The sequence below is a fragment of the Lissotriton helveticus genome, chromosome 4_1 (genome assembly GCF_964261635.1).
Source record: "Lissotriton helveticus chromosome 4_1, aLisHel1.1, whole genome shotgun sequence".
Classification (NCBI taxonomy): domain Eukaryota; kingdom Metazoa; phylum Chordata; class Amphibia; order Caudata; family Salamandridae; genus Lissotriton; species Lissotriton helveticus.
This window is the reverse complement of record NC_136063.1, coordinates 1,203,192,857-1,203,205,820: the sequence shown is the minus strand read 5'-3', so window position 1 is coordinate 1,203,205,820 and position 12,964 is coordinate 1,203,192,857.

The following is a 12,964-nucleotide window of genomic DNA, read 5'->3' as shown; positions in this document are numbered from 1 at the left end:
TACATCGAATGAGTTAACTGATATGGGAAGACATATGTAATGCCCTTGTAGAAATCAACAAACTGGCTCATTGACCTGTACTATAACTACTATAGGACTTATTCACAAGGGTAAGTTTGCATGTGTCGATATCCTCACATGGAAATCTACATAGGGCAAAATCTCAACAAATGGTCCACAAAGGCATCAGGTTGAAGATCCTGCAGGGTTCCATCGAGGCACAGAATTAAACAAAGTTAGAGTAAGACTGACTGGCCACCAACAAGCCTTGGCAGTGGTAAACTCAGACTTCGGTCACTTTGACGTCCTGGAGTCCAGGGAAAAATGGTAGCCATCTGATACTTGCTGGAGATCAACACTACATTCCCCACAATGCACTAGACCATTTACGTTTGGGTGATTCCCCCAGTGGGACCGATGGCCAGGTGCAGGTCTTGCCTGAAGTCTGCATGGGTCTAGTACTGTGTGTAGTTCCTATAAATCTACATAGGATCTGCATGTTTAGAAAACATAAACTAAGGGATTGGTGTCCAGACTGATTCCAGTCACCCCCACAGGATATGTTCGCCTGTAGACCAGCTAACTCACATTGCCACTATTGCCCCTCCTACCAAGGAGTTAATAGTCTCTGCCAACTATTGAACATGACAACACTGACCCCTCAGGGATTGTGGAAACAGTACAGTACTTTTTGCTCAGGCACTCGTGCTCACTTTGTTTCAGAAAAATACACATAATACATGATGGAGATGTTTTCAATAAGGATTAATTGAACCAGCTTCATTCTAATGTAAAATATGTGTGCTGCAACAACCATAAGACAGAAACAGATGTACACAGTTGTTATATTCACCCTATGCTCCGTGTTGCTGCCCAGGTCGCGCGCTGAGCTCATGCTGCCTGACTCGGTGACATGTCCAGTGTTCAGTCCAACGGCTGTCAGTTGCCCGTTTGGTCCCGATCTTGATGGTTGGGTTTTCCTACGTCTTTGCTCAATAAAAGACCCTAATCTACACGACGTTGGTGTGCCGCCTGTCTTCCTTTTATAACATTTTGGCGACAGTTGAAGGCGGAGGGTAACGCGAGAAAGAAAACTCAGAGTTCAGCGGAAAAGACGACGCGAGAAAGGAAACCCAACCAGAGGAAATATTCACAGACCAGAGTAAGCGGATCGGAATTAGAAACAAAAACGTAAACCTCGAGTGAAGGTATGTTGAACAGTCGCTCACCGTGAAGGGAATTAAAACTGTAGCTGTCTTCATACGAAGCGTGACGGAGCATTAACAGTCAGTCTTCAGCCCGTCAACGCAGGCGACAGCGCCCCCATGGTGCCATTGCTCTTAAAGGGGAAATTATCACTGCAAACAGAAAGGCAGTACCAGTGAGCCCCACCACTCGGGAGAACAATTTAAAAGGGAAACGCACTTAAACAAAGAAAGTGCATTTTAAACGAATACCAGCGCTATTCTACAGTGACACACTCACTTTTAAGCAAGTCACCGTGTGTCACGCAACCACAAGGGAACTGCACTTTAAATAAACATATTTGTCATTAAAGACGGCCGAATTTGGAGAAAAGCCTAATTTACAGTGACACACTCACTTTAAAGTCAACCTCGTCATAGTGTGTCACGCACCTACAACATAAACAACAGTGACACACACACTTTAAGTTGAGAAATTACGAAACTTGCTGAGTAATTTTCCTCTCTGATTTATGTTTCTATGAGATTTATGTTAAGTATATTTGCAAGTGTTACTCCTGGGTATTCACTATGAATGTGAGTAATGCCATTCAAGCCCCTGTCCCTTTCCTAAGTGCCCCAGGTGAACCATCCATGGAATGGGACGATTGGTGTGAGGCATTTGAGAATTACATCATAGCCTTGGATGGTACAAAGTTTTCTGCCATCAGGAAGAAGGCTTTGTTACTGGGTGCCTTAGGGAAGGAGGGACAAAGGGTATTTAAATACTTGCCGAACCCGCCTCTTGACATTGATGATGTTTACAAAGATGCTCTTTTTAGACTATATACTAGGTTTGCTAAGCAGGAGAATGTAGTAATGCGCAGGCACACATTTTACACTGCCCCGCAAAGGGAAAATGAAACGATAGATGAATTTGTTTCTAGGCTAAGAGAACTCTCTGTGAAATGTCAGTTTGGGAACATACAGGATGAGATGATTCGGGATCAATTAATTGTGCAATGTTTTAGTAAGAAAACACAAGAAAAGTTGTGGGCAGCTAAAAACCCCACCCTCACTGAAGCAATTACTATTGCTAAAGTTGCTGAAGAAAGCGATAGGTGCATGAAGGAACTTAAAAGAATACAACTGGGACACACAAGTAGTCAAGAAGTTGCAAATTTGCAGGCAGATGCTTCAGAAAGCATAAGCTTAATACAAGGAAGACAAACAAATAAGGGGGGGAAACCCACAACCTCTTTTAATAGAAGTGGGACAACTAGCAAGTTTAAACAGACCACACGGTCTTGTAATAGATGTGGAAGCCCTTTTCATTTAGCTGATTCAAAGAATTGTACGGCTTTGTCTAAGGATTGTTTAAAATGTGGGAAAAAAGGGCATTATGCACGAATGTGTAGAACAAACAGCTCAAAAAAGGTTGCTATGATTGAGAGTGAAGCTACTGATGATGAAGCGGAGGTAATGATGATTACGTCTGCTGGCAGCCTGGAATTAACAGAGGGTGTTGTTCTATCTCGGCCTAAAGCGGATTTTGAGTTGAATGGGATTGTTGTCAATTTAATGGTGGATACAGGGTCGCTTTACACAATCATCCCAAAGAAATTGTATAATTTATCTTGCACCGGATCTGTTATAGTGAAATCTGACATCACTCTAAGAGGTTATCAAGGGGTGAGCATTGGTGTCCTTGGATTCTTTGAGACCAATATTAGGTTTATGGGGAGAACCACTCAGGGAAAGGTTTATGTATCCCCACATGGTCCTGCAATTTTGGGATGGTTGCACCAATATGAGCTTAATATAAGGGTGAACCCGAGAGCTGATCCACCTGTAATGTGTGTGGAGGGTGAAAATATGTGCAATATAGTTTATGAGAATCTAGAAGCCATTCTTAAAAAACATGAAAACGTCTTTAATGAGAAATTGGGGGAAGCCATTGGTTACCAACATGTTATTAAAACCAAGAAGAGTGTAGCACCTGTGAAACACACCGCAAGGAAGATACCCCTATCTGCAAGGGATGAGGTCAGAAAGATTATCAAGCAGTTGTTGGAGGATGACATAATTGAACCTGTGGAGGCCACACAGTGGTTGAGTCCAGTAGTGATCACACAGAAACAGGACAAATCCTTGCGCTTCTGTGTGGACATGCGAAGTCTTAATAATGCCGTGATAATGGATAGCTTTCCACTTCCAAACATAAATGAAATTGTCCTGAGTTTGGGTGGAGGAAAGATTTTTTCAAAGTTGGATCTCCGCAGCGCATACCACCAGATAAAGCTTCACCCGGACTCGAAGCAATTTACATCATTCATCACTCCGGAGGGCACATACCAATTCAAAAGACTTCCCTTTGGCTTCTGCTCGGCAGCAAGTGCGTTCCAAAGAATCATCACAGATGTCCTCAAAGACATTGAAAGGGTAGTATTTTTCCAGGACGATATCTTAATTCATGGTTTGAACATTGATGACCATAATGTTATTCTAGATAAAGTTCTCACTGCTCTTTCAAGGGCTGGTTTAACATTGCGAAGGGAAAAATGTGTATTTGCTGTTGAGGAAGTAGATTACCTGGGGTACCACGTGTCTGGCCTTGGCATACAACCCAAAAAAGACCTTGTAAGTGCAATATGTAATGTGTCTGAACCTGATGATAAAGACAAACTAAGGTCTTTTATGGGCATGGTTGAGTACTATGCAAAGTTCGTAAAAAACTTTGCAGGAAAGGTAGAACCCTTGCGAATCATCATGCGAAAAGGGAAAGGTTTCACTTGGGGTGCAGATCAGAGGAATGCCTTTTTGTTGATCAAACAAAACATCTTAGATGCTAACATTCTCTCAAGTTTTGTGCAGTCATATCACACCATCCTCACTGTTGACGCCAGCTCTGTTGGGATTGGAGCGGTCCTAACACAAAAAGGGGGTGGTAAACAAAACACTATTGCATTTGCTTCGCGTTCTCTGACTGAGACCGAAAGGAATTACTCAGTCATAGAGCGTGAAGCATTGGCAGCTGCATGGGCAACCCGGTATTTCAGAGTGTATTTATGGGGGATCACGTTCACACTCAGAACGGACCACAAGCCTCTGTTGAAGGTTTTAGCCCCTGGGGGAATTAGAAATTGCTCAGGGAGGTTTGCGAGACTTGCTGTTAGTGTCCAAGAGTTCACGTGTAATGTAGAATACTTACCTGGTAAGCAGACTGCTTATCCAGATTACCCGACACTAAAGAGCTGCCTAAAGAGTTGGTGACCGAGAATGTGGTCGCGTTTTTAGATGACTTAGAAAATGATTTACCCGGTTCTATATCTAGGAGGGAATGGATTGAGGAAATGAGGAAAGATCTTGTCATGGATGGTCTAATCAAGATGTGCAAGGAAGGGGTGTCAAGGCAAAGTACAGTCTCACCTGCTCTTAGGCCTTATGTTCAGTTACAGGATGAGATTTCCTTACAGGGCGAGTATATTCTTGTGCGGGGTGAAAAATATATACCTCCGGTATCCCTTAGACCCCGCATCATTGCCTTGGCGCATGAGGGCCATCTAGGCCAAACCCTTACTGGTAAACGCATCAAAGCTGACTTCTGGTGGCCGGGGGTAGATGCACAGGTGAAGAGTTGGGTTGAGCAATGCCAGCTATGCAAGGAGTCTGAAAAGAGGTTACAGGTTTGTGCAAGTAAGGATACCATGGGGAAAATTGTTTCTGACGATGGTGTGTGGCAGAAGGTCTGCATTGACTTTATAGGTCCTTTCCATGACCTATTAGATTCTGAGAAATTCGCCTTGGTATTGGTGGATTCAACTTCCAGGTGGGTAGAGGTTGCCTTCATGAAAAGTATCACTGCTGAGTCCACTGTCAAGGTACTTGATGAGATATTTAGACGTGAGGGGATTCCCTCCATGGTTTTAACAGACAATGGCACGCAACTTACCTCAGCCATTATGGAGGATTATTTTGTATTTCTGGGTTTGAAGCATTTGCGTACTTCGCTCTACAACCCACAAGGAAATGGACTTTGTGAGAGGATAAATAGACTTGTTAAGGGCACCATGCAGCTTGCCTTAGCATCTGGCCGCTCAGTACAGAAGGAAATTAAAGAAATGCTGTGGGCGTACCGCACAACGGTTCATAGCAACATGTCCGTGACACCCTTTGAGCTCATGAGGGGGAGGGCGGCGGGTACGAAACTAATCCCTACCTGGCTGCATGAGAAAATAAACAAGGTGGGATGCAGCGTCCCAGAAAACGTGTCTCTGCTAAAATAGCCGAAGGGGACCTGGTAAAAGTGAAACCTGGCGGTAATCAGAAGATGTTCAACAAATTTAGGGGGCCCTACCAAGTAAAGTCGGTAGTTAGCAACTACATTAAGTTGCAGAATGGCCAAACGTGGAACCTCCGCCGGGTGGCACTTTATCAGAAAAGGGTAAAGTCTGTTCCCTCTGTACAAATCTCTAAGAATATTGTTGCTGATGGGCTTTGCAGACCTCTTCGCCGTAGGGTTGCTCCTGCTTATTTAAAGGATTATGTGTAATTTTGTTTGTTTAAGGGAGGATGTGGGGTTGAATGGCCTGTTTTACCTGATCCTGCATTCTCAAGAGAAAGAAGTGTATTCTATGCTGCATTGTTTTACTTTGTGTTTCACCTGTTTTCTTGCAAAAGGTTGCTATAAGCTTTTGTCCAATTTGTTCTGTTGCATTCTTTTCATTCTCTGTTTAAGGAAAGGAGATGTGTTATATTCACCCTATGCTCCGTGTTGCTGCCCAGGTCGCGCGCTGAGCTCGTGCTGCCTGACTCGGTGACATGTCCAGTGTTCAGTCCAACAGCTGTCAGTTGCCCGTTTGGTCCCGATCTTGATGGTTGGGTTTTCCTACGTCTTTGCTCAATAAAAGACCCTAATCTACACGACGTTGGTGTGCCGCCTGTCTTCCTTTTATAACAACAGTTATAAGCACCAATGGAGTATATAGATGGTATATTTCTATCACAGTGTTAAAGCAAGGAATATATGGAGGTATATAAATCCACGACTTGAAGAAGGCATACTCCTATGATGCAAACCCTAACTAGATGTTCCAAAATGTACCTAAGATGTGTGTAGGTGTATATCTAAGAATCCTCCTAGGATGAAGCCAACCCCATTACCTGAAGTGAGAGAATGAAGGACCATGTCTTGGTCTTCAGTTGGACACCCCGTGAGGGATATCAGACCACTGCTTGCAGGGACCTCAGCGTCTCGTGTCAGCATGTCAGCATGGAAGTCTTTCTCCTCTGCGTACCCAGCACATATATGGTGCTTATATACCCAAAACGTACCCTCGGGGGTTCTGCCTAACTGTGTCATGTCGGCTGAGGATGACAATAGTGATGAACCTTGTACATAGTTATTATGCAACAGATGGTAATCCTGATCTGATTCTGAGACTCATCATGCATCATAAATTAGGTTTGTTTTTGTATAAAACCACAGAACATTTATGCAGCACCTAACTAGGTAAAAGGTCAGTGCCAAAGCTGTTATGTAGTACAACGGCAAGGTAAATGTAGGTTGAATGGTCAGGTGACTACTCAGGCCTATATTGGGGTACATTGCAAATCATATCAATACCTCTATTGAGATGGAGTTCTGGAGCTGCATTTGGGTTGCAGAGGGGTTGCTCTTTCGTTTGGAACCAGTCTATGGTCCAGGACGAGTGGCCGTCATGCAGTTGCAGGGAGGTTGCCATAGGTGCTGCTGTTGAAACCTTTTCTTTGTGAAGGTTCTGAAGTCTCTTCTTTGTCCTTTTGTTGCAAGTCATAAGATCTGAGGTTCTGATGTCGGGGGAGTCCCTTAAATCCTAGACTTAAGGTTCATGGGGTGAGGAAGCTAGTACTTAATGGGCTACTAGCCCTAGCAGATAATCCACCCTCTTTCTGGGTAGAATGGCCCAGAAGCTTCTATTTTGCAACTTTTAAAAATGACAAAACTCTTCTTCGGCTTTACAAACCAGGTAGCCCACATCAGGGGTTTAAAAGCTTTCAGGGGGTAGATGCATCCTGACTATCAAATTTTCCCATCTGCTTAAATTCTAAATATGTCTAAGGCAGCGGGTTGGCTTTTTCCCCGTCTAGGGGGAAGCCTTGTTGCATATCAGAGGGGGTGGGAGCTTAGATACTCACCACCTTGATGTGCCACTTCACTAGCCATCCTGTTAGAGAGAGAGGTGCCACCTTCCAACGAGGCAGTCCTTTGTTTCTGACTTCTAGGAGTGTTCACACCTTCCGGCAGGTGGTCAGATTATTGCCTTCGTGACAGCATCTACAGTCTGTCAACCAGGGCACCTAAAAGGTTGGGGTAACCAGGTGGGCAACCTCTAAGGTAGCCATATGGGTGCATGCCATATTAAATCAAAGTGTGGGAAAAAGTCAGGTTTGAGATCAAACATGACACTTTTTAATGGGACCATAATGGAGCTGGCAACCTGGGAATGCCCATATGCCCATAACACATATAGTAGCCCCTAGTGGCAGGAGGTAACTATAGGGACATAAACACAAGCACTTATATGTCCACACCTTTAATATAATGCACCCTGCTTCATGGGCTCTGGAGGTCTACTTTAGGAATGACTGACATACATTAAAAATAGTGCTGTGACATTTCCACTCATGGTGAGGGCAAAGTCAAGTTTGAGCAGTACGCACTGCTCCTGAAGTCTGCAATAACAGGCCTGCTATCATCTTTCTACTTGGGCCACACAGGGTGACGCAATCAGTGCTTCAGGCCCTGGTGACCCCCTTAACTCCCCTAACCTGGTTACCACTGGTACCACTTACCATGTAATTATAAGAGGCTTAAAGTCCTTGCTAATTGGGGTTACCAATTCACATGCATCATATTTTAGGGAGAGAGCACTGGCACTGGGGCCTTGTTTAGCAGGCCCAGTGCACTTTCAGAGTCAAAAAACATCAGCAGTGGAGAAAAAAGTTTGGGGGTGGCCATACAAAAAGGGCATTTTCCTACCATAGTGCTACAATAGTACTACTGAAGTCCTAAAAAATGGTATTCTCCAACCTGAGTGTAAATATCTACCTTTATCTCAACAATTGTGTATACTAGGAGATCCTCACACATATAAGTTCACTTCTTAGGGGCCGATTCCGATCTGGGTCAGAAAGCTCTCCAGCCGGGCCGGATCCGGAGTGTCTTCCGAACTAGCCGGACCCCTGCAGTTTGACCGATCGAGTATGATGCAGCCGCATGATGCCAGATTCGTTTTGGTCGGGCTCCCATGGAAGTCAATGGAAACCGGTAGTACGACACGTACATGGGCTCCCATTGACTGAATGGGTACGTCTTTCACAATGGCCCCCCTACAGTGGGCCCACGTTGGTGCCATCCGCACCGTACATGCCTGTGTTGGGGGGTCTCCCTGTGCCCGGGTCGTAAGGCTGCGGGTGACGGGGGTCCGACGCAAACTCCCAAAGGCAGCTTACCAGATGTTTTGCGAGCCTGAAACTTCGGCTCGATCCGGCTGTCCGACGCGTACATTGTACTCACTCGGTCGTATAACATCTCCATTCCCCGGTGTGAATTGTGTCCGTACGAGTCAGTTGGAGTGGTTCGGATCCGGAAACGGTTCGGTTGGAACACACGCGTACAGTCGAATCATACTGGTTTGCTCGTACAGGTGTCCGAGTCGGTCTGGAAACACGTGTCAGACTCGTACCTTTTTTCCGCCGGATCGCGTTCGGAGCCCTTCCGATCGAGACTGGAATCGACCCCTTACTAGTGAATGTTACAGGGATCGGAGGAGAGGCTGGAAAAAGGGACAAACTACTAAATGGGATGGGTTTAGGGAGGCGCAACGAAGGAATAGGGAAATTTAGGGAGGGGTTTCAGGAGGGACATATAGTCACTCACAAAAGGCTAAGGCAATTGCTATATACACTACAAGTAAAATTGACTTAAACAGTAGTAAATAACTCAAACTCAGAGCTGGAGTAGGTCCAGCACCACAAATGTCCAGCCACTGGTACTGCTACACTTGGCCATACAAATTAATGGAGTCAGGGACTACAAATAAAAAGCCATAGCATATAATATTGAATTATTTTGGATTATTTAAAATTGTCAAGAATATAAAGAAACATACTTTTAAGTTAAAAATAGCTACAAATAAAACATATTTATCACTTAATTATCAAATATTGCAGCAGTTTTTTGTATTTATGAAATAATGTAGCATTGCTTGTTATTAAAATATAATTAATATATTTACACTGCAATCAATTAATTCTATAAATCACTTAACAAATATTAATGCATGATAAATGGTATTTTATTTTGTGTAGATGGGATTTAATTTTTAATTTGAACTTCAGAAAAAAAGATGTTTTTTTAATATATTTAAATAAATTACATATTTAATTCAAATTTGAGTTAATAGAGTAGGAGTATTTAAAAATCAAATTATACATTGATGTAAAAAGAATTGTGAGATTTCCTATGGTATAGTATTGGAAAAAAATAAACTTTTGTTTAATCATCTTTGAAAAATGTGTTAAAATGTTTTTATGTTAAATATGAATTGAAATTACTTTTTTATATCTATGTTAAATGTAGAACACTATACAAAATGCTAAAGATATATTAACTTAATTTTGAAATACATGTTTAATTAATTTGAATATGTTAAATCATTTAAAAATATTTTTATGAAGTTTAATTTAAAAATACATTTTCACATAAAACAAAAAACATATTTGTTTTATTATGCATGAATAATTGTCAAATGTGAGATATACAAATAATTGCAGTGAGTAATTAAATAGTATTATTAAAAAAAAAAGAATTAGATTAGGAGACGCGCAAGCGCGCGAACAAAGATGGCTGCCGCGTTCCTGCAGTAGCGAATTTTGCGCCCGTTTTTGTATTTAAAGGCGACGATTCCTGTCAAAATTCTTTTTAAAAGTGGATGGAGAGCCTTCTGATTGCCTACCTGCTATAACCTGCAATTTTCAGCGATTTTGGAACATTGGAAGTTCTTCTTTCAGCAGTGTGGTTCCTGATCCCAGCCCAGCTTCTGAGGTACTGCAGGGTGTCCAGTCAGAGGGGCGGAGTGCAGTTCAAGGAAAGGGCCTGGCTTGGGCCTAGCTAAGCCCACAGCTCATTTTAGCTGCTGCACCAGTGATTTTTATTGCATTTTCACAACTTTTACAGCTGCTTGGGCTAATTTCTTGTATTTCTACTGTTTCCACCTTCTTTTTTAACAACATGGAGAATAAAGCTGCTGTTAATAATAAAAGGAGGCAGGAAATTTCCCCTCCTCCTATTAAATCTAAAGTTGTGGAATCTTCAGAGCCTTCCTTATCTTTAATATTGGAGGAGATTCAAGCTTTAAGAGTCAACACTGATTCCATTGCGTCAGAAATTAAAAATGTTCACAAGGAGCTGGCTAGTCTATCCATGAAAAGTTCAGATAATTCAATTAAAATTCAGGATAAAAAGACTAGAATTGACTCTTTCACTCCTTTGGTGGCAAAAATGTCACCTTTGTGTTCTCAGTTACTGAATTTGGAAAATCGCAATAGGCAATACAATCTTCGCATTTTTAATTTACCTGAAGATGTTGAAGGGGCTAACTGCAGATTATACTTGAAAAATTTGCTCCCTGGTCTTTTACAACTCAAATTTCCTGAAAAATGTGAAATAGATAAGGCTCACAGAATTCCTACACATCGAAATCCTCACCACACCAAACCACGACAAATGATCTTTAAGGTTCTTCATCACCACCACTTGGTCTTAATTAGAAAGGCAGCTCGAGAAATTACTTTGCTGATGGTTAATGGAAATAAGATCTTTATTCATCAGGATTTTGCTAAGGAAACTGTCGCAATACGCAAGGAATTTTCTACATTCCGTCCTCATTGTCGACGTCTTGGCTTCAAGTATGGACTTTTTGAACCATCGACGATGCGTCTCTGGAAAGATAATTTTTCCAAACCTTTTCAACGTCCTGAAGACTTCAGACATTTTATTGATCAGCAATCTCAACATTCAATGGATACTCATGATTCCAATACTTGAGTTATAACAGTTCTGCCTTTTCTGACAGGATACTGAGATTTTCTTCTGTAGGGCGCCAGCGGGTCCGGCCATTCTTGTAACCATGTGTGTGTTTCACATTTCACATTTATGTCTTTCGTTTTTTGTTTTTTCCATGTTTCTTTCTTTCCTTTTATTCTTTGGTCTGTTTTGAGCTACTTTTTTCTTCTTTGTATTTTAGTCCGATTTCTTCTTTGCTTTTCTTTCTCTTATCCCTGTCTTCTAGATCTCATTTCTTATAATTTTCTATTATGGCTAATGCTCATAAGTTGAATGTAGTGTCATTAAATGTTAAAGGATTGTGTCATCCAGTTAAGCGTACGAAAATATTAAACTATTTAGGAAGGTACAATGCAGATTTTTGTTTTATTCAAGAGACTCATATTAATGACAACATTTTAGATTATATGAAAAAGAAATGGGTTGATAGCATTGTCTCCTCTCCTGCTTCTGGCAAGAAAAATGGTGTGGGGATTCTGTTTGCAAAAAGATTACATTTTCAGATTTTAAGCAAGCACTCTGATGCTGATGGTAGATATATATTATCAAAAATTAAAGTCCATGATACATTCTTATTTTTATTGAATGTTTATGGTCCTACTGCTGACGATCCTATTTTCTGGTCCACTCTTATTGGATAGAATTTCTCGAACTAAATTCCACCCTTCTAAAGTACATTTCGCATTCAAAGCTTTTCTTCAAACCACTAAATTAGTTGATATATGGGGATTACACTTTCCCACAGAAAAAAGTTTCACTTTTTTCTCCAATCCTCATAACTCCCATTCCCGAATTGATTGTTTATTCATTTCTAGACACTTAATTAATTCTGTTACAGATCCTCAAATTGGTAATATTGATGTCTCTGACCACGCCTTGGTTTCATTATTTTTAAATTTACAGTCAACATACACTAAACAATCTAGGTGGCAAATGCACACTGATATTGTATTGAATGAGAAACATAAACCAAAACTTTTAGCAGCCATAAAAGAGTATTTTTCTTTTAATCACAAAAGTTCTACCTCTTTAATTAACAGAGGGGATGCATTTAAACCTTATATTAGGGGGACTACAATTTCCAATATGGCACACGAAAACAAAACCTTCAATGCATCCATTAGAGATTTACAAAAACAAATTGCGAAAAATGAAAGACTCTTTATAACTTCTAATTATCCCCAATATAGGTTTACGCTTAAAAAATTAGGTATAAATTTAACTCCATTCTTAGTAAGAGAGCAGGCATTCAAATTTCTAATGCTAAAGCCAGATTTAATTGTAATACCAATCGATCAGGCCGACTTTTAGCTAATTACTTACGCATTAAAAAAGACAAAACTCAAATCAATTCTATTCAAAGCTCTCATGGTAAAATTGCTTTTTCTCAAAATGATATTGTCAAGGAATTTTTGAAATTTTATTCTATATTATATAACAAACCTGATTTTCATGATGAATCTTTAATTGACTCCTTTTTATCTTTCTGTGATTTACCCAAGATTTCCCAATCTGATAAAATTGGTCTTGATTCTCCCATTACTAAAGATGAAATTTTACTTGCCATTAAATCCCTTAGGTTAAATAAATCTCCTGGTCCAAATGGGTTACCAGCAGATTTTTATAAAGAATTCCAAATACATTTGTTACCCTTTTTACATCAACTTTTTAC